The sequence below is a fragment of the Gopherus evgoodei genome, chromosome 6 (assembly GCF_007399415.2).
Source record: "Gopherus evgoodei ecotype Sinaloan lineage chromosome 6, rGopEvg1_v1.p, whole genome shotgun sequence".
Lineage (NCBI taxonomy): Eukaryota > Metazoa > Chordata > Testudines > Testudinidae > Gopherus > Gopherus evgoodei.
Genome location: NC_044327.1, coordinates 134,461,662 through 134,483,249, shown reverse-complemented (window position 1 = coordinate 134,483,249; position 21,588 = coordinate 134,461,662). Strand labels below are relative to the sequence as shown.

General features: G+C 60.4%; 1 protein-coding gene across 1 annotated transcript in view; it reads right to left on the bottom strand.

Annotated features, from left to right (window-relative positions):
• Positions 1–20,121, bottom strand: part of IL11RA (interleukin 11 receptor subunit alpha) — a 75,316-nt gene extending 55,195 nt beyond the window's left edge. The window contains exon 1 of the mRNA XM_030567681.1: positions 20,071–20,121. The gene's annotated coding sequence lies outside the window, so the exon portion shown is untranslated. The remainder of the gene's footprint in view (positions 1–20,070) is intronic.
• Positions 20,122–21,588: the final 1,467 nt, after the last annotated feature.

Here is a 21,588-nt window from a genome sequence, read left to right as displayed (position 1 = left end):
CAACATAATATGCATTTTAATACAGCTAAACATAAACGTACATACACCTGGGAAGCAAGAATGCAGGCCAGACACAGAGAAGGCTCCGGGGCGATTTGATCGATAAGAATCTACATGGGGAGCAAGAAAGGGCTCGTGAGTCCAGCAGAGGAAGGTCTAACACGATCTAAGGGCTGGAAGCTGAAGCCAAACAAATCCAGGCACATTGTTAACGAGGGTCATTAACCATTGGAACAATGTACCCCCTGACCATTGTTAACTCCCGGGTGGCTGTTTTGTGAAGAGATCTGCTCTGGGGAGTCCTGGGGGAAGGTCTCTGGCCCGCGTTCTCCAGCAGGTCGGATTCAATGGCCACACTGGCCCCTTCTGGCCATGCACTTGATGACTCTACAAGCCTGGCGTGGACGCAGACAGACACTCTCCCTCACGCCGCACGCCTGGAGGAGATGGCGGCCGGGGAGTCTCGCTGGCTGAGCACAGGCTGAATCGCCCCCTCCCAACCCAGGCCTGGCCAGGAGCAGAAAGTGAAAAGGCCTCTCACCTCATGGGGTGCAGGTGGGGTCACCAGGAGAGGCAGCTGGAATAGCCCCACTCAGGGGCCACCGGTGTGGCCAGCTGGAGCAGGATCTCCCTGCCCCCCCCCGAAACCTGGGGGTCCACAGGTCGCTGCTTGATGCCCCATGCTGGTGAGGCAGGAGTAACAACCCACTTCCTGCAGGCAACACACCATTGCTAGTAAAGCCGTCCAGCTGGGAGTGCAGGCTGCGGCCAGCCGAGCCAGGGCGGTCCCCTCGAGGCGGGTTAGGAGTAGCAGATCCTTTGTCCTGTCCCTGAGCCCAGCCACGAGAGGGCAGTCGCGCTCCCCTCACAGGGAAGGGAGGCAATGCATTCCCCCCCAGGGCTCTCCAAGCAGAGAGGGGCCTTATGCCTCAGGCTGCCCATGTGCCCTCGCCATGCTTACATGGGAGGGGCTGATTCCCTGCTGGGGGGCTGGTAAAACCTCCTCACCCCAGGGACACCCGAAGAGAAGGGAGGGGGTGCTGCTGGCAGCATGATCTGGGCATCCAGCTCAGACACTGCTAATATCTATGGGTTCAGGACAGCCCAGGGCACCGAACGGAGAGCAGAGAACCCACCCAGCTCCTCCTGGGAAGTCAGGCATCATCTCCCCCCTCTGACAGCAGAGGGAACGGAGATGATTTGCCCAAAGTCATATAGAGAGTCAGTGGCACAGGTATAAATAGAACCCAGGAGTCCTGGCTCCCTGCTCTAACCACTGCACTACGCTCCCGTCCGAGGTGGGACTAGAACCCAGGAGTCCTGGCTCCCAGCCCCTCTGCTCTGACCGCTAGGCCCAGACACACAGTAAGCAACTCGCTCCTTCCCCCCAGCCCCTCCAATCCTTGCCCTGGCAGCGGCCGTGCCCGGGAGTGGCCAGAACCCAGCTTCCCCAGCTCAGTGTCCTGCTGACAAAGGCAGAGGATGGACAAGGAGCCGCTTTCAGCACAGCCTTTGCCAGCTCCGTGTTGTGCTTGGCCCCGGGTTTGGGTCTCGCCCGCGTTCGGGTCTCTCAGGGAGCAACGCAGCCAGCCAGCCGCGCGCTGCCAGCCTGGAGGCCAAGTGCAGGGATCCGGGGGGAGGGGCGTGGACCCCAGTCACAGCCAGCATAGGCGGTAATGCAAAACGGTGACAGGCGGGTGTGACCCCAGGGCGGTCAGTGACATTACACCAGGGCTGACCAAGGCTCTCTGTGCCATGGGCTTTCCACACTCTCCTGCAGGCAGCCAGAGAGGAGCGTCAACGTGCCCCTTTGTGTTTGCCACGGGCAGGGATGCCCCACGCACCCCCTCCCAGGAGGCTGGGCCCGTGGGGGCACAGAGAGGGGGGGGCTCCAGGCAAACACCTGCCAGCATAGGGAGTCCAGGGCTGGCCCGTGGGGATGCTCCAGTTTTGGGATGAGGGACCTGTGGCAGGATGGCCAAACCCTGCCCCTAGCCCAGGTTCAACCACCGAAAAGCTGAAGCACATCACTTTGAAGAGTCGTCTTAAGTAAAGTTCCCGTCACCCCCCGTGTGTCCTCTCCCCCCGTCCTCCCCCCATTCCCTTAGCTAGCACATACCGGCTCTGGCTCCACCCTGCCCCCTCCAGCCCAGGTGTCTGGACACAGCTGGGACTGCACCACAGCTATTCCTTCCCGCGCGCGCCAGGGAGAACAAGCCGCCAGTGTTCGGCGGGCGTTTAAAATGAGCTTCGAGCCCAGGGCTGGGCTCCAGGAGAGCTGCACTGCACCGCGTGACTTGCCAACGGGCTAATGGTACAAACCCAAAACACCCTGGCCCCGTCCCCTCTCACTCCAGCCCCCCTCCCTCCAGCGCCTGCTCTCCCCTGCCTCACTCACTTTCACCGGGCTGGGGCACGGGGTGGAGGTGTGGGAAGGGCTGCAGGCTCTGACCTGGGGCTGGAGGATTCACAGTGTAGGAAGTGGCTCCGGGAGGCTGAGCCTGGGACAGGGCAGTGGGGTGCAGGAGGGGGTGCAGGGTGCAGACTCTGGTCTGGGGTACAGGAGGGGGTGAGGGGGCAGCACTTACCTCCAGCGGATCCCAAAAGTGACAGGCACACACCTTTCTGGCAGTGGCTCCTGGGGGGGGGCACCAGGGGGTCTTCGCATGCTCCCCTGACCACAGGAACCGCCCCCACAGCTCCCATTGGCCGAAGTTCCCAGCCAATGGAAGCTGCAGAGCTGGTGCTCAGGGCAGGGGCAGCACACAGAGACCCCCTGCCCTGCCCCCAGGAACCCCAGGGCTGGAGCTGGCTGCTTCCGGGAGCGGTCCATGGCCAGGGCAGGCAGGAAGCCGCCTTAATCCTGCTGTGCTGCCAGACTGTTAGCGCCCAAAATCTCCATTTGGCTTCAGCAGCCTCTGGGAGACAGGGCCTGATTCCAGGAGAGGGCCCAGCCTCCCGGGGAGGGGTGCATGGGGCATCCCTGCCCCAGGGATCTGGAGAGCTAGCAGAGGGTGGCCAGGGGCCATGGAGCGCGTGCTAGCTGGAGGGGACGAAGGGCAAGTGTGGCCAGGTGCCCAGCTTTCAACAGGAAAGTCCTGTCGCAAAGGGGACCCAGCAGTGTCCAGTCAGATCTACTGACCGGACATCCAATGTCTGGTTGCTTTGGGCAGGGGAGGACGGGAGGTGTCGGGTCATCACCCGAGCCAGCCTCTACTCAGCCGGGGCCACCTCCCACCTGCGTCGGGCGGCTGCAGGGTGACCCCATGTCCCAATTTTATAGGGACAGTCCTGATTTTGGGGGCATTTTTGTATATAGGCCCCTATTACCCCCTAACCCGTCCCGATTGTTTACACTTGCTGTCTGGTCACCCTCGGTGGCTGCAGCTCCCAGCCCCGGCTCCAGCAGGCGAGTCCCTCCTGACCGGGGGGGGGGGGGGGGGGGTAGTGAGCCGGGGTGGGGGTCTTGGGGGTAGGGGTGGGGTAGGGGAGGTTCCTGCTGGATTGTCTGGTTCTTAAATATTACTACGCTGGCCCCCTCCGAGGGGCCCCGGATTTTTAGCCTCTTGCTAGCCCAGGGGCCGGCTAGTGGCCAGAGCCCAGCACCACCGGCTGGGGTGACACGTCCGTCCCGCGGGGCTGAGCGAAACCAGCACCGACAGCGTGGAGCTACGGCCCGGCTGGTGCTTCATCCGGACCGGCCAGCCCCGCTCCCTCCCTTGGAGCCCTGAACTCCCCCAGGCCTCACTTTTCTGCAGCCGCCCCCTCAACCCAGCCCTGCCTGGCCCCCCGGCTGGGAGCAGCCGCAGGTCCCTCAGCACAGTCCCTGCCCTTTCCTGCTTGGCAAGCCGCGCCTGAGGCACAAGGCCGGGGTCCTGGCTCTGGACCCAAGAGCCCCCCCCAGCTGGCACCTTCCCTTCCCATCTGAATGGGGGAGCCTGGGCTCCTGGCCAGGCCTGGGATGGAGCTGGCGGGGGGGGAAGCCAGAGGGTTCCGGGTGGGAGAATGGAGCCCCGAGACTGCAGAACTGGGACAGGCCCCTGGGTGAGGCCCTGGGGTCTCTTCCAACAGCGCCCGTGGGATGGTGCTGCCCCCCTCCGTCCTCCCTTGGCTCTCCGGTGCCCTGGGTGTCCCCCCTCAAGCCCATGCCAGAGGCTCGGGTACCCCTCCCCACAGGTGGGCACCTCCCCCTCCGCTCCTAGGCTGGCTCTGGTGCCTTCTTCAGAGAAGGGCTCCCTGCCCACACACTCTAGCACCAGCCTTCGGGGAGGGGGGAGACCACAGACTGGGACCTCCCAGCTCACAGTGCTGGGACCCTGCCCCCCTTTGCACCCGGCAGCCCAGAATGTGTCCACGTTAGCAGCTCAGGCTGGAGGATTAACTGTCTGGCAGCGAGCGGGTGGCCGGCCCCTGGAGCTAGCGGGGTCCTGCCACTGGCTGCAGTCCCCGGGCAGATAAAGTCACATCTGGGGAAGGCTGTGAGCCCCCTGCTCCTAGTCCGGAGACTCCCTCCCTGCCCACCCCATGTGCCCAGCTCCTGGAGGGGAGTGAGCCAGGGCCCATGCTGGGAGGAGGTCAGCAGGAGGCCAGCCTGGGCACCCTCAAAAACTTCACCCAAGGGGGCATGGTAGCCTGACTCCCTCCAAGCCCTGGGCCATGCTGGCAGGGGGGACCTCACCCCACAAGCTAAGGGGGGAGGGTGCTTCGTGCCCACATGCTGGGCTCTCAGGAGCACCCTTTGCCAGCTTCCCTAGCAGAGCTGGGGGCTGCAGGGGAATCTCACAAGCTGCAGCTGAGGGTCCCCCAAACTCTCCCCCTTTCTCCCTCTTGGCCTCTCTCCCCCTCTGCCTTGCCATTCTCCGTCTCCACACCCCCACTCTGCTCACTCTCTGGAGCCTGCCGGGGGATGCAGCGAGGGGCTTGCTTTGCAGGGCCATGCAGCATGAGAGGTGGGGTGCGTGCGAAGGGCAGATGGGGGGGGGGGGCTTCCTGGCCTGACAGGAACCGTGCAGGGCTGATGATGGATTCCTGTGGGAGCGGAAGCTGCCAGGGAGGCCGCGCCCCAGTGCACACTCGTAAATCTCTGAGCACCAGCGTGCAGAGACCTCTGGCCGCCTCGTGACCTCTCTGGAGCAGCGCAGCCCCAGTGGAGCACAGGGAGCTGCTAATGCCCTGCTCTGCTGTTCCCTGCAACAGGAAGCAACTCCGGCCCACCTTGGTTGGGGGGGGGACGGGACGGACGATGACAATGGATATGAAGTCTGGATGCCTGGGCTCTATTCTGGGTCTGCCCCCTCTCCCGTCAGCTTGGTGCCTCAGTTTCCCCCGTGTGAAATGGATATGTAACCTGCTGGGCGAAGCACTGGGTGACCTAGGGCTGGCGAGATGTAAAGAATCATAATCACAGCTGAGAAGGAAACGGCTCCTCCCGGGGCCCTCTGTGCAGCCTCCAAACTGAGCTGTGGAAATGCAGCAAAGGTGGTGGAGTGACCGTGGATTTTCTCATCGGCTCTTCGGAGGGGGGCCCCAGCCACTTGGACTCGGGAGGCTGCACCGTGGCCTCCATGTCTCCGCCCTGCGGGTCACCCTGGCCCTAACTCCCCCTTCTCTGTGCTAGATATGTGTGTCACTAAATGCCAAGCCCTCAGAGCCGACCCACTGCACACAGAGGGGGGGACACACAACTCGAAGGGCCAATGGTCCGTTGGGAACGGCACATGCACAAACACACGTGCTCACACTCCCGTGCACAGCTACCACCACTGCACCTGCTCCAGGGCACGTTCGATGGCAAAGCCTTCGTTTGCACACACAGCCATAGCCAAGTCTGTGCGCGCTGCACGGCCTATCCCAGGGGGAATTTGGCCCTGGGCTCTGCAGATGCTGCATCTCGCGGCCCGTTTTAGAACTAGTCCAGACAGAATCCAAACCCCATGCAGGTGTCTGCAGCTGCTCACGCCTGGATTCTGCCCGTGGCATTCAAAAGCATTTGCACAGACCCTGGGTACGGGTGTAAGAGATTCACCAGACCCCACGCTTTCACATCAACAGACCGTTCTGCTACAAACCCCCAGGGGAAAGCGCGCTAGGACATGGGGCATGTGCCCAGCCCGGGACCCAAAATCTGCCCCCATGCACCACAAATAGCGAACAGCCTGGGGTGGAAACAGCCTGTCCCAACTCCTCGCCGTGCATTCACCAGTGATGCCCCAGCTGGGCCGGCACCTGAGCTGCCCTGCCATGCCCTCTAACCAACTCCCCGCCCAGGGGGAGGGTGGCCACACATTGGCTGGACAGCAGGCAAGCAGAGAAAGTCGGAGTTAGCCATGCCCAGCTGTGTGATTCATTCTACTCTCTCAGGGCCCTTCCAGGCACCGGAGCGTGTGTTCGTTAGGGTTTAATTAGCTTCCTTTCTCTGGTCTCTGCGGCCGCGGCTCTCCTCTGCCCACGAGGCCACAGGAACCACGGGGAGTGTCCCAACCCGGGGCTCCCAGCTGAGCGGGCCCGTGCGAAGGACCTGCCTGGAAATTGCACAGATTTACAGCTTGAGTGTTAAAAAGGCAAATGCTGCATTTAGCAGCCCATGGAAGGCAGGTGCTGGGTGCCTCAGCAATTAACAGATGAGCCTGATGCTCTTGGAGACCTGGGATCGAATCCTGCCTTGGCCATTTGCGAACGAAGAGAACCACTTGCCACCATCCCTTCCCCGGTTTGTTCCCAGCCAGGTAAGAGCCGGCAGAATCAGTACTGCTTGTGTGTGAATGGCCCAGGACCTGGAGTAACCGGGTGGCTGTGGGTTGGGACTAAGGGCCATTGGCAGAGCTGGATATAGGGAGCTCAGGACTGGTGGGGGGCTCAGGGGCACCAGGAGAGCTGCAGTGAGCAGGCCCGGACTGGAATGGCCAGGAGCTGATCTCCCTTGGCAAAGCTGGAGGGAAAGGGCAGGTCTGGACCAGCTGTGTGTGCTGCTGGGCACCTTCGGGGCACCGTGCAGACTGTCCGTGGGATGCTGACACAGGGGCTACCCGCAGTGCCCACTCAAGGGCATGGGCTGGCACCCCCAAGCTCACATAAGAGAGAAGTCAGGAAGGTGGTGACTTTCTGAGGGCGGTGCTGCGGTGAACCAGCAGGGGGCACTGCTATGCCACACCTGCAAGGACCCATCTCTAGTGCTGTGGCTACCATTCTCCCGTGCCACCGGCCCTCGTCGGACAGCGCCCAGCCTGAGCAGAGAGAGGCCGCGTGACAGCCCAGTGCTGCCTGCTGGGCCCCCCTGGCTCTCCCAGCAGCAGGTGGCCACACCAGCACATGGGGTGCAGGGGTTAAGCACGCTCAGATGCGTGGCTGGCGGGTGGGCAGCTCCCAGCCCTACCCGTCTGTTTGCAATGGGCTGCAGAGCTGGGACGCTTGGCATCAGAGCAACAGCGGGAACTAAGCACCATCGCGGCAACCTAGCACCAGTCCCAATCTGGGGGTGCGGAGAGGGGCCCTGTCTCTTTAAACCTGGAGCAGGAAGCGAGCCGGAATGGGGCTTGGGAAGCAGAGGCGCAAAAGGGCTCCCCTTGGTCGAGGAACGTGCCTCGGTGGGGTTTGGGGGGATGGGCTGTTAACGGTGTCACATGACCTGGGGTCTGAGGTCAATTTATTTGGAAGCAGAGTAAGAGACAATTTCTGAAGTTCACCTGTCCCCATGGATGGGCCTGTGGGGACAGAACCTGGCATCAGCTTCCAAACCACCCCCTCCTGTACCTGTATGCCCCCCCCATGTACACTTACACACACACACCCCCCTGCTCCCTGACAGGTGCCACAACCACCGATGCACTCAGCCTCCAGCCTCCCTCACCTCCGCTTCCCCCCCCCATTCACACTAGCCCCCCCCAGCGCTGACACTAACCTACTCAAGGGATGACCGTGCTGGAGCTCCAAAGCAGCAGCCACTCCCCCGAGCCGAATCCCAGCCCTGCCCTTGTCACACGCACACGGTTCTCTAGAGGACGCAGCGCCTGGGAACACAGGCTGGTAATTGCGTCTGGCACCGTAAAGCTCAGTAGGCTGATGAGAGACGCAGAGCTGGAGCAGGACGGGGGCCCGAGCGATCCTGAGAGGTGGGTGGGGAACTACGGAGGATGAACCCGAGCCTGGAAGGACAAAATGAGGAAGGCCGAGGCCCAAAGTGAGATTAAAGGGGCGCAAAGGGAGACAAGCGACCGCTTTACGAGTACACGACAAGCCAGAGGAAGACCAAGGACGGGGCAGGCCCGTTACTCAGCAAGGGAAAGCCAATGACAGAAAACCTCAGCAATGGGCGAAGGGTTAAACAGCTGGTTTCCTTCCGTTTCCAGCAGCAGCGACTGGACGACTAACACAGCGACTACACCCGTGCACATGGGGTAAGATCGGCGGCTAGGCCAGGAGAACAAGCAACTCAGGGCTACTTGGCCAAGGGTCTGTCTATGCAGTAAGTAGCCGCCCGCGGCTGGCCCGGGCTAGCCACTCGGGCTGCGGGGCTGTTTCATTGCTGCGTAGACGCCCAGGTTCGGGCTGGAGCCCGGCTCTGGGACCCTGCGGGGTTGGAGACGTTCCCTGCAAATCGGCAAGGCCTGAGGAAAACACAGCCAGGAATACTTGAAACTGGCTGGAGACCTCGGAGCCATTAGCGATCAGACAGGAGAGATCCAAGAGGCGCATGGGAACCCTGTGATCAGCCCAGGCGGGTCGCTGGGGGGCCCAGCTGGTTGGCGATGCTGCGCTGGCCCCTGGGTGCGGAGAGAAGATGCGACAGACGCCCCAGGCTCAGGCCGGATGGAGGTGCCCTCTCGGGCTGTATTGGACAGGAGAGAACAGGCCTCTCCCGATGAAAGCTGGACAGATCCGAGCCCTGCTCCCAGCAGGTGGGAGAGCCTCCCGCTGGCGCTGGCCGTGAGCCGCTGCCACCAAGCCCCCTCTCCTCTGAGGGGCGACCCTCAGCAAATGCTCCAAAGGGGGCCAACCTGGGGGGAACTTGGGACAGAGCAGGAAGATGGCTAAGGGCCAGATTCTGCTCTCTGGCACTGGTGTAAATCCGGACTGGTTCACACATGTGCGAAGGCAGGATCCCACCCAAGCACTGCGGCACTGAACCTTCTGTTTAGATTGCTCTTGGATGAGGTCACCACATCGATATTTTTTCCGCCAGGAGCTCAGTTACATTGTCCTCCCCGAGGCCCGAGCCTGCACAGGCTGCTTCTGCAGGACCCATCTAGCTGCTGCCCTTCGCCTGTCAATTGAAAAGCATCTGGCGGGTCACCCGGGGTTCATTAGCTGCCGCATGTGGCTGTTTGGGAAGACGGGAGATGGCTGAAATGCCAGCAGCCATGAGGAATCTTCCGGCTGATAAACACCCCCCCCCCACCCGTGCCTGCAGCTTTGCTGACTTGATCTCGGGTCCCTGGCCCAGGCTATGCTGTGGGGCCTGCCCTGAAGTCTACTAACGTCACAGAGAAAAAGTGACCAATGGATTCTTCCAGGCTCGGGGTGAAGGCCTCTCTGGTGACTGAGGAGGATTTGGGGCTTTTCCATGGTGCTCAGCACGGCCATCAACATCTGGGCACCTCCAGTCGCTGGAAGGGGCTAGACAAGCTCACCCAGGCAGTCTGCTGGGTCCCTCGGGGCTGAGACTTTTCTCATGCACAACTACAAATGTTGTTGGCCGGGGAAAACGGTTCTGCTCCTTTAAAAGGTCCATTGCCTGCGTGTGCCTCCCACCACACCTGCCACGCCAGAAGGGCCAGGCCGGATCAGCCTGGAAGTCTGGATGTTGCTTCCCCTGCCAAGTGCTGGGCATTTTCTGTTCCATGGAGGCTTTACAACTGTCTGCCATTTTAAAGCAGTGGTCCCCAATGGGGTGCCCATGGGTGCCATGGCATCCGCCGGTGCATTTACATGCACCCACCTACTGACAAGGGAGCGCTTCCACCAGACAACCCGCCGCCGAGAAGCGTGGCCACCGGACAACCCGCCGCCGAGGAGCGCGGCCACCGGACAACCCGCTGCCAAAATGCGGCCGAGAAGCGGCAATGCCAAGAAGCGTCACGGCTGAAATGCGGCTGCTTTTCAGTGGCATTTCGGCGGCGATACTTCTTGGCATTGCTGCTTCTTGGTGGCATTTCGGCAGCTGGTCGTCCGGCGCCCGCCACACTCTTCTGGGAACATGACTACGCTATTGCGACAGAAAGGCTGGAGACGGCTGGTTTAAAGCATTCGTCTGGGCTGCAGCGAGGCCTCGGCTGAAGTTCCTGAGCGGAGTCTGGGAAACTCGGTGACTGGAGCTGGGCTCTTTGAAGCATGTTCAGTCAACTACTGTGAGGTCCATGCTCCAGGGTCACGTCTCTCAGGCCGGGGAGATTGTACAGTTGCACCCATGGGACGCTGCTACAGTCGTCCCCTGAGTGTAGACTGGACTTCATACCCGGCCAGCCACGTGTGTACAGCAAACCCAGGATCAAAATCACGGGGCAGCCAAGCCCAGGCCTGAGATACAGCGCTGGGTCGGGACCCCGAGATATGGAGAAACTGGAGGGAGTTCAGAGCAGAGGACAAGGGAGCTGAGAAGAGACATGGCTAGGCGGGGTTCGGGTCAGGGTAACGGTCGGTAAGCACTCAGAGGACATGATAACAGGCAAAGCACCCCAAGGTGGGAGGGAACCAAGACCGGGAACCTGAGGCTGCCTAGGTGCAGCTGGAGGCTGCCTCGAGCCATCAGTTATTCAGCTGAACTGTGGTCGGAAATCAAAGTTGATGGCACCGGATGGCCCAGGGAGGCTGCAAACGGGGGAGCCATGACACAAGACAGGGCAAAGCCCTGGAGAACGCACAAAGGCAACAACCCCAGGGAGAGACGCTAAGCGAGAGCAGGTCACGCCCATCTGCAGCGTCTCAGATCTGGGGCTGGATCCAAAACCCATGGGCGCCGCTGGAAAGACTCCCGCTCCCCAGAGCCCTGAGCCTGCAAGGAATGAATTCAGCTCACACACAGCTCAGGTCAGGCCCGGGGCTTTGATGGGTAACAGCCGAGAGGCCCCAACTGGAGCATTACGGGAATGTTCTGCGCTGCGTCCTCTGCATAGGAACGTGCCCAAATGGGCCCCCCCCCCCGCACTGCTCAGCACTCAGAATAGCACTGTTCTCCTCACCTGCCACCTCCTAGCAGAGGGCTCGCCACAGCCCCAGGCTGGCGTCAAAGTCCTTTTGCTCTTCTTGCTAATTGTGCAGAAAAAAAAATCGTCTCAATCACTCTTTTTAGAAGCAGAAAAAAGCATAACTGGGTTTGAAAGAGAACTAGACAAGTTCCTGGAGGACAGGTCCATCAGTGGCAGTTAGCCAGGATGGGCAGGGTTGCAACCCCATGCCCTGGGTGTCCCTAAACCTCTGCCTGCCAGAAGTTGGGAATGGGCAACAGGGGATGGATCACTTGGTGATTCCCTGTTCTGTTCATTCCCTCCGGGGCACCTGGCACTGGCCACTACTGGCAGACAGGATGCTGGGCTAGACGGATCACTGCACTGACCAGTATGGCCATTCTTATGTTCCTATATCCCCTTCCCTCCCCTCCCCACAAAGAACTTTGTTAATAATGTCGGGGCTGAGACAACCTGTGTGGAGTTTGAGCCCCACAGGAAAGTGCTGCAGAAAGCTCTGGGTGAGTCAAAGCAGGAATACCGTTCCATGGACTTCACTGGGGCCGACCCAGTCCCCTCTCCCACCAGTGCCCCACTTAGGAGGAATATGGCATACTCCGAGAACGACCACATGCCATACATGCGTCTGGGGAACGTTTCTGTCTAACCCTATCAGACGGTGGTAGGTTTGTATCCTAAGCTATAGATTTGGTTCCCCAACACATGTCACTATCCTCACTATTCAGGGTTTGAGTCCCTCTAATCTCTTGGCTGGAGCGATACCTTGTGGCAGTGAGTTCCACAGGTTTATCACGTTACTTAAAAACACATTGTCCTGGGGCAGTTTTGAATTTGTTGCTTTTCAGTTTTGCTGAACGTCGCCTTGTTCCTGTGTTAAAAGATAGGGTAGAAAGAAACGCCCAGTGACTCGCCCCCACCCCACACGCTGTACTCGTCCACAGCACTCCTTGCTCGGTGTGATAGCCCTGGTCTTTGCCAGACTCCTCTTAAGGCAGTGTCTCCAGGCTGGCAATCATTTTTACTAGCCTGTTTCTATTTCTGCTCTATCCTTTTTGAGATGAGGGGACCAGAACTGAACACGCTCTCCCATGTAAGGGCATCCCACTGATTTAGAGGGTAGCCTCACCATATTTTCAGCTGCATTCTCCAGGCCGCTTTCAGTGGGGCCTAACAACTTTCCTGCATTTTTGTCCACCGCTGCACACGTCACTGAGCAGCCCACAATGATGCCTGGATATTTCTCCTGAGCGGCTACAGTCAACTGAACCCAGAACGTGTGTGTGATCGTTTGAAAGCATCCTTCCAACCTGCCGTCCTTGCACTTGTTTAACCAGCTGTGACACTGCCCAGGCACCCAGCTGTGTTCAGTTCCTCTGAAGCTCTCCTGTCACAGAGTCCCCGGGCGATGCTCTGGAACTGCTCCCCACAAAGCCAGGCCGGACCTTGGGGAGCCTCTTCTCCTCAGACTTGTTCAGGGCACGAAGCTCACACGTCTTCACCTCCTGGGTCTCTCCTTGGAGCATTTACCATCCTCTGCCCCTCCATGCGCTTCCCACAGTGAGCCTGTCCCAGCGGGGTCCTGGGGAAGCCACGGGGTTCTGCACCCCCACTTTGCAGTCAGACGTGACTCTCAGCCAGCCAGTAAAACAGAGGTTTATTAGATGACAGGAACAGGGTCTAAAACAGAGCTTGTAAGTACAGAGAACAGGACCCCTCAGACACGTCCATTCTGGGGCCCAGCGAGCCAGACCCCCATGTCTGCCCTCACTCCTTGTCCCCAAACAGCTCCAGACTGACACCCCCTCCAGCCCCTCCTCTCTGGCCTTTGTCTCTTTCCCGGGCCAGGAGGTCACTTGAACTCTTTGTTCTCCCACACCTTTAGCATCCCCTTGCAGAGGGGAAGGGCCTGGCCATTAGTTGCCAGGTGACAGAGGGTCGGTCAGAGCTGAGGTCCCCCCACAGTATTCAGAGGGAACGTTAAAACCAGTCCCACTTGGTCCCATCTCTCCCCCCTTCGAGACCGAACTGAGCAGGGTCACTTCAGCCAGTGACCTGGGGAAGTTCGAACCCACCAACATTCTCATGGATGCCCCAGCATCTCTCCCATTCCTGGTGTGAGTTACACCAGGACAGTCCAGTTTCAGGCCCTCCCGTGGGTCTGCTGTGCTTGATGGCGCTTGCAGGCTGCTTGTGGGAAGGTTTATGCGGCCTGTGCCCTTCTGCCACCTCAGTACCCCTGGGGTTCAAACTGGGACTGGGTCTTTTCCCAGTGCTCCAGTTTGGAGGGCTGCAATTTGGGCTTTTTTGGTTAAGAGCCCCCATCTTAACCTTGGCCACCCTCTGAACAGGTGTCTTTGTTCCCAAGTTGCTCTGGACTCAGAGGCCTGTGTGCTCTTGGCTCCCCCATGGTTTCCAGGAAGAACCCCTGGTGTGCCAGCCCTTCTCGTGGTCACCACCTCTTTGCCAAGGTCAAGCTGCAGACTCCTCCGGCCCTGGGACTGCTCCTGCAATCCCCAGGGGAACCCTGCTACTGCAAAATCCTTCTCTCTCCCAGGGTCGAGCGGCAAGCTCCTCCGTCCCTGAGACTGCTTGCTGCAGTCCTCCGGGGGACCCCGTTACTCCAACAGTCCTTCTCACCAGTCACACGCTCCCAGAGGTTAACCGCTCCCTGAAACCCTCCCTCTCTGAGCCTTCAGCATGTCTGGTCCTCATTATCCCCCCTTTGTTTTACTGCTCCCCAGTCACTTACTGCAAGCAGCGCCATTCACGGGGTGCAGTACATCCCACCGCTGCCACCAGTTGTCACGGAGTCCCCGGGCGATGCTCTGGAACTGCTCCCCACAAAGCCAGTCAGGACTTTGGGGAGCCTCCTCTCCCTTGGAGCAGACTGTCTGCAGGGCAAGAAGCTCACACGGCTTCACCTCCTGGGTCTCTCCTTGGAGCATTCAGCATCCTCTGCCCCTCCGTGCACTTCCCACAGCTAGTCCACCCAGGTGGGGTCCTGGGGAAGCCAGAGGGCCCTGCACCCCCACTTCGCAGTCAGACGTGACTCTCAGCCAGCCAGTAACACAGAGGTTTATTTAGATGACAGGAACAGGGTCTAAAACAGAGCTTGTAGGTACTGCGAACCGGACCCCTTACTTGGGTCCACTTTGGGGCGCAGCGAGCCAGACTCCCACGTCAGTCCTCACTCCTCGTCCCCAGCCAGCCCCAAACTAAAACCCCCTCCAGCCCCTCCTCTCTGGCCTTTGTTTCTTTCCCAGCCAGAAGATCACCTGATCTCTTTGTTCTCCCACACCTTTAGCATCCCCTTGCAGGGGGAAGGGCCTAGGCCATTAGTTGCCACGAAGACAGAGTGTCGGCCAGAAACTGAGGCCCCCACAGGGTATTGAGAGGAAACATTAAGAACAGCCCCACTTCGTCACATCCCCACACAGTCTTGTCTAGAGCTGACCCTGGTCCAATTTCCGCTGCAGTCAACAGGCGCCTTTCCACTGGCTGCAGCAACATCTAGGCCAGGCCATCAGTGAAACAACTGTCCGACATCGGCACATTTTCCCACCTTCATGAGTGACGGGGGCAGAGAGACAGAAATGTGGCTGCGGGGTGCAGAGAGTCTGAGGGAGAACTGGGCTCACCATGTGAATGACAAGGGCAAAGGCAGAAATGCTGCAGCTCTTCCCACAGGAGTGCAGGTGAAACTCGATTCATTTTATCGTTTGTCGTGCCGCAGTCACGCTAGGAGGTGCTGCACAAAGGCAGAAGAAAGAGACGGCCTCTGCCCCCAGAAGTGTGTGTCACACTGCGGAGAAAATGTGCCTTAGAGCCTGTGTCAGAGTTTTCGCACTGTTTGGATGGGAAGGGGCCGATTTTCACATCCCTCTCCCCGGGTCCCCGGTTTGCCTCAGAGCGGGCAAATTCCCCACAAAGAGATTCTGAAGAAACAAACCATTTGCTTTTTCTTTGAAACCCAAACACTGCCGGACTTTTAACAACTGAACGAGTCTTGGTTTTGCATCCAAAAAAGGAAAGTTACAAATGAAATGAACATTTTCACGGAAGGTTTTTTTGATTGGTTTTACAAACAGCACAAAACCAGATGGAAAATGTTCAAACTATTGTCACTCTCATTACGAAAACATCACCTCTAAAACCAGCCCAGAGATCCCCGGAGAGCCAGCAGCCATTACTTACTGCTGGGTTTGGAAAGGCACCAGCCGGGTCACGGCCCGTTGTACTCGGCATCTGGGGCAGTCCCTGCCTGCACCCCAGTTCCTGGCCCAAGTCTCTGGAATGGATAGAGCCCAAACTAGAGTGACCAGACAGCAAGTGTGAAAAATCGGGACGGGGATGGGGGGGGGAATAGGAGCTTATATAAGAAAAAGACCCAAAAATCGGGACTGTCCTAATAAAATCAGGATGTCTGGTCACCCTGCCCCAAACCCTGAGATTCAGACATGCCCCGAATTCACCCCCAGCTCAGACTCCTCTCTGGAAAAAAAGGGAAGTGCAAAGCTGGGGCAGATGGACACAAGGGAAGTTCCCTGTCCTGTGGGCCCGGCGTCCAACCAGTTCCCCTGAGAGGGATTTTCCTTTAGCGGAACAGCACAGGGAAAAATCACTGCGGCGGAGGGGGGGTTATGCATGTGCACCTCCACATGGGTCCGTGTCCGTGCGTGCTCACAGGCATACACCGCCCCCCCACGTGAGTCCGTGCGTGCTCACAGGCATACACCGCCCCCCCACGCGAGTCCGTGTCCCTGCGTGCTCACAGGCATACACCGCCCCCCCACGCGGGTCCGTGTCCGTGCGTGCTCACAGGCATACACCCCCCACCACGCGGGTCCGTGCCCGTGCGTGCTCACAGGCATACACCCCACCCCACGCGGGTCCGTGCCCGTGCGTGCTCACAGGCATACACCCCCCACCACGCGGGTCCGTGTCCGTGCGTGCTCACTGGCATACACCCCCCACCACGCGGGTCCGTGTCCGTGCGTGCTCACAGACATACACCCCCCACCACGCGGGTCTGTGCCCGTGCGTGCTCACAGACATACACCCCCCACCACGCGAGTCCGTGTCCGTGCGTGCTCACTGGCATACACCCCCCACCAGGCGGGTCCGTGTCCGTGCGTGCTCACTGGCATACCCCCCCCCACGTGGGTCTGTGCGTGCTCACGTGCATACCCCCCCCACGTAGGTCTGTGTCCATGTGCGCCCCCAGGCATACACCCCCACCATGTGGGTCCATGTCCATGCGTGCTCACGGGAATATACCCCCCATAGGTCTGTGCATTCACACATGTGCACACACAAAATCAAACTTTGGACAAGTTTCTGATGGGATGTTAATAAGCGGCTGCTCCTAATCCAAGCAGCCTTCATCCCGACTGAGGCCCAATGCCACCCCCCATCTCGCCAGCGTGGGCCCCCCGTCTCGCCAGCGCTGTATGCAACATGGTTCTGTCGGGTCGCAGAGGGGGCTGCCTGGAGAACCACGTCACAAAATGATTGTGCCAGCATAACCAGAGCCTGAGCTCGTCCAGAGCCACTGCCAACCCCCAGATCCCAGCCAGAGCAGAACACATCCTCACCCTCTGCCCCCGAACTCACACCTCGCCCCGCCCTCTGCTAGGGACACTCAGCCACCAGCTGGGGAGGGGGATGGAGCACTTACGACACTCAGAGCCACTGACAGCTCCCACCGCTGGCCTGCGTCTCCTGCCTTGACGTGGAAGCTATTCCCCTCTGCAGCACTTCCCCGGGGATGGAAGGGCTAGTGGGTGGGGCACTAAACTGGCGCCCCAACACACCTGGATTCAGGTCTCTGCTTCACCACAGACTTCCTACCTGACCCTGGGCAAGTCACTTAATCTACTCTGTGCCTCGGTTCCTGTCTGTACAATGGGAGACACTGCCCTGCCTGCGGGGCAATGTGCCAGCAATGGGGAGGCAGTCAGGTGCTCTGGCAACAACGGCTGCACGGGTACTTGGAGAGAGACGCATCCATCACACAAGCAGCGTAACCATCCACTGTCAGCCAGCTGCATACGGGCACCCGTGGGGAAGGGATCTGGGAGTCCTGCCCCACTGAGTGAGATGGGGGCCCCCGAGCTGCACCCGGGGAGATGGGAGCGTGCCCCTACTCAGTGGGTGCACACCCAGAGGTGGGTATGAGTGCCCTGTATTGCAGTGCCTCTGATCCATTCCCCCTGTAAGGGGCAGCCCCCCCCTCCCCACGGCACTTGGCCTAAGACTCCCAATCTAGTGCCCGTGGCTAATGCCCAGGGACATTCCGGTTTGGGGGAGGGAGAGGGAGCCCCCAGGCTCCAATGTACCTGACACTGCCGGCAAGTTAAAGAAGTATGGGCTGGACGATTGGACTATAAGGTGGACAGAAATCTGGCTAGATCGTCAGGCTCAACGAGTAGGGATCAACTGCTCCATGTCTAGTTGCCAGCTGGTATCAAGTGGAGTGCCCCAGTGGTCAGTCCTGGGGCCAGTTTTGTTCAATAACTTCATTAATGATCTGGAGGATGGCGTGGGCTGCACCCTCAGCAAGTTTGCAGATGACACTAAACTGGGAGGACTGGTAGATACGCTGGAGGGTCGGGATAGGATCCAGAGGGACCTAGACAAATTAGAGGACTGGGCCAAAAGAAACCTGATGAAGTTCAATAAGGACAAGTGCAGAGTCCTGCACTTAGGATGGAAGAATCCCATGTACTGCTACAGACTAGGGACGGAGTGGCTAAGCAGCAGTTCTGCAGAAAAGGACCTAGGGGTTAGAGTGGACGTGAAGCTGGATCTGAGTCTGCAGTGTGCCCTTGTTGCCAAGAAGGCTAACAGCATTTTGGGCTGTATAAGTAGGGGCATTGCCAGCAGATCGAGGGACCTGATCATTCCCCTCTATTCGGAACTGGTGAGGCCTCATCTGGAGTCCTGTGTCCAGTTTTGGGCCCCCCACTACAGAAAGGATGTGGAAAAATTGGAGAGAGTCCAATGGAGGGCAATGAAAATGATTAGGGGGCTGGAGCACATGACTTATGAGGAGAGGCTGAGGGATCTGGGATTGTTTAGTCTGGAGAAGAGAAGAATGAGGGGGGATTTGATAGCTGCTTTCAACTACCTGAAGGGGGGTTCCAAAGAGGATGGATCTCGGCTGTTCTCAGTGGTGGCAGATGACAGAACAAGGAGCAATGGTCTCAAGTTGCAGTGTGGGAGGTTTAGGTTGGATATTAGGAAACACTATTTCCCTAGGAGGGTGATGAAGCACTGGAATGGGTTACCCAGGGAGGTGGTGGAATCTCCATCCTTAGAAGTGAAGGTCAGGCTTGACAAAGCCCTGTCTGGTATGATTTAGTTGGGGATTGGTCCTGCTTTGAGCAGGGGGTTGGACTAGACACCTCCTAAGGTCCCTTCCAACCCTGATATTCTGTGATTCTATGACATGTCCCAGTGGAAACCTGGGCTCAGTTCTGGTGGATGCCGATGCCCTTTGCTTCCCAGCCCTGTACTGCTCTCCAGGGGACACGTTCCCCACGGAGCCGGGCTCTCTGCCGAGCCAGCACTGCCCCCAGGCAGAGCTCGGCTGGGCACAGACAGCAGAGCTGCCAGGCAGGGCTGGGCCTGGCTCTGCTCCTGGATGTTCTGCAGCAGGAGGGCCACAGAGGCTAAACTGAGTGCAGGGGCTTCCCACAAACCCAGCAGCTACAACAGGGAACCGGGGCTGGGTGCAAGTGTCTCCATCAGCATGAGTCACTCGCTCATCTCTCACAATCGGCGCCACACAGGCCAAGCGCCCTTCCCCCGTGCCACCACCGAGCCCAAGGACTTCACCCGCCAGGGAAAAAGCGACTTATCAGGACTCATCTGCGTGTCAGATTTTCCCCCTTCGGTTTCTGCAAGATGAAGAGCTGGGGCCAACAGGGCACAGTGGCAAAGGCAGAGGAAGGGCGGGGTCAGCATCCCACACCCAGCTGTGCCAGTTGTCCCTCAACGCTGAGCCATGACCCCCTGCTATTCCCGTGCCAGGCTCCCCCTGAGCTCTGCCAGTGCCCCCCACTCTGCTGGCCCCCGTGTGGGATGCCCCCCAGCCCTGTGGGGCTCAGGGAGCAATGCGTGCTGGGACCCCTGCCTTGTGATCAGCAGAGACCCTGCCCCCTCGCCCTGGGCCCAGCCTGGCGCCCGTCACGGGATCCACCTCACAAGCACCGGTGGGCCAAAGCAGGGGCTGGCTGGAGGGTCCCTCTGCACCCAGCAGCCCTGGTCCAGGCGGACGGCATCGCAGTGACCTGTGCCCGCACAAACACACTGGGTCATGGGTGCAAACACACGGGCCAAGCTCTGGGCCGAGAGGACGGCGCCGTCCAGAGCCCAGCCCAATCCCACGCCAGCCCGCGGTGTGGCAGCCAGCAGGGCGGCAGCACCGGGCCCGGGATCCACTGGCCCCTGAGCTTCCCTTCGCGACGGTGGTTCTGGTCCTGCTCCCGCTGCAGGTCGGAGCGAAACTCAGCCCCGGCCGCAGCCCCAGCCCCCACCACGAGCCCCCTGCGGCCCTGACCCCCAACACGGGGCGGGTCAGATCTGGGTCAGCTCCGGACCCACAAGTGGCACCTGGCAGCGCAGGCTTGTCCCTGGGGCGGGTCTGAGCAGCCCTGGGCTGCGGGGAGTCCGGCTCCCCCCGGGGCGGCCGCAATCCCCCGGCCAGGAACCGAGCCGGGCCGGGCCGGGCCACGGGGGCTGCTCGGGGCTCGCAGCACAAACAGCGGCGCATCGCTCGTGTTCCACCGGGGGCCCCCGCGCCAGCCCCCACCGCAAAGGGGCCGGGGGGTCCCCGCTGGCCGCTGCGCGCCCATCCCGGCGGTGTCTGGGCGCCCCGCTCTCTTACCTTCCCCGCCGTTACCGGGCCGGGAGCCCCATGGCGGCCGGGCGCGCTGCGCTCCGCTCCGGGGCTCTCACTGCGCCCCCCGGCGCGCCCCAGCCGGGCTGCCGGAGCCGCCCCCGGCCCGTCGGAGGAGGCGCTGCCCCGGGGCGGGGGCTCCCGCAGCCCAATGGGAGACTCCCCCCGGCCCCGGCCAATCCGGGCCGGGCGCTTCCCGGCGGGGCTGGGCCTGCGGGCTCCCCCTGCCCGGCCCCGGCCCCGCCCCGCGGCGCGGCCTCACGGGAGCCGCGGGGGCAGAAGCGGGGGTTGGGATGAAGCTTTTTCGGTTTCTGTGAAATGTTTCGGAACGCGGGTGTTTTGAGGGAAACTTTCCCAGCCTGGTTTGGTTTGGTTTGGTTTGGTTTTTTCGTTTTGTTGGGCAAAATCCCACTTTTCCTCCTCACTTTTTACAACTTTCCCTCCGCTTCTTCCACGGGGGAATGTGCCGGGGGTGGGACACAAGATGAGATTTGCAGCAATTTAAAAGGGGTGAGTGGGTGTGTGAGAGAGAGAGACGGGATGTTGTTGGTTTCGTTGGAAATTACAATGAAAATGATTTTTCAGTGAAAAAATCACGGTTGTCAAATCCCCATTTTCCAATTAAAAAAATATTAAGCAAAAAAGTTTTGAGCAGCAACATCCTGAGCCACGTCCCAGCGACACCCACATCCCAACGACGCCCCAAGCTGCATCCCGGCGACACCCACGTCCCAGCGACGCCCCGAGCCGCGTCCCGGCGACACCCACGTCCCAGCGACGCCCCGAGCCGCATCCTGGCGACACGTCCCAGCGACGCCCCGAGCCGCGTCCCAGCGACGCCCACGTCCCAGCAATGGCCCATGTTGATCCCAGGGCCCAGGAATGTGTGTGCCCCTGTGCCAGCCCCCCAGGCCGACCCTACAATAACACACCAGCCTGCAGAGAGCAGCAGGACAGCAATCCGGCAACAACCAGCCGTCCTGCAGTCCCAAGTGGCCCGGGTGCCTCTGGGTGCGTCTGCTCTGCAATAAAACACCCGCCGCTGGCCCGGTGCCCAGCCCCGCCGTACCACGGCAGCGCTGTCAGGTCTGCGTATCTGGGGGAGGGTGACGGTGTAACTGGCTGGGTTCAGCCTCCTGCCTGGGCTGTGGAGGTCATGGAGGACGGTTGAAGTGCGGGGGCGGGCACGGGAGGCTGCAGGTCTGCCAAGGGCCCTGGCAGCAGGCGTGTTGCTGTCTGCCAGACGCTTAGCTGGAGCAGGGCTCCACTGGGTGCTAACTGGGTCCCCGCCACCCCCAGGAGGGGCCTATTCACCCACCGCAGCCCTGGCTGGAGGAGACGCTGTTAAACCCAGCAGGGCCGGACCTCAGCAGAGCCCACTCCCTCCCTGTGCCGTGCCACCCGAGGGGAAACCGGTGCTCTGATAGCACTGGCAGCTGGGCATCCTCCGGGAGGGGCCCTCGACCCAGCACTTGCCCACATCACGGAGCTCCCAGACATGCTCCA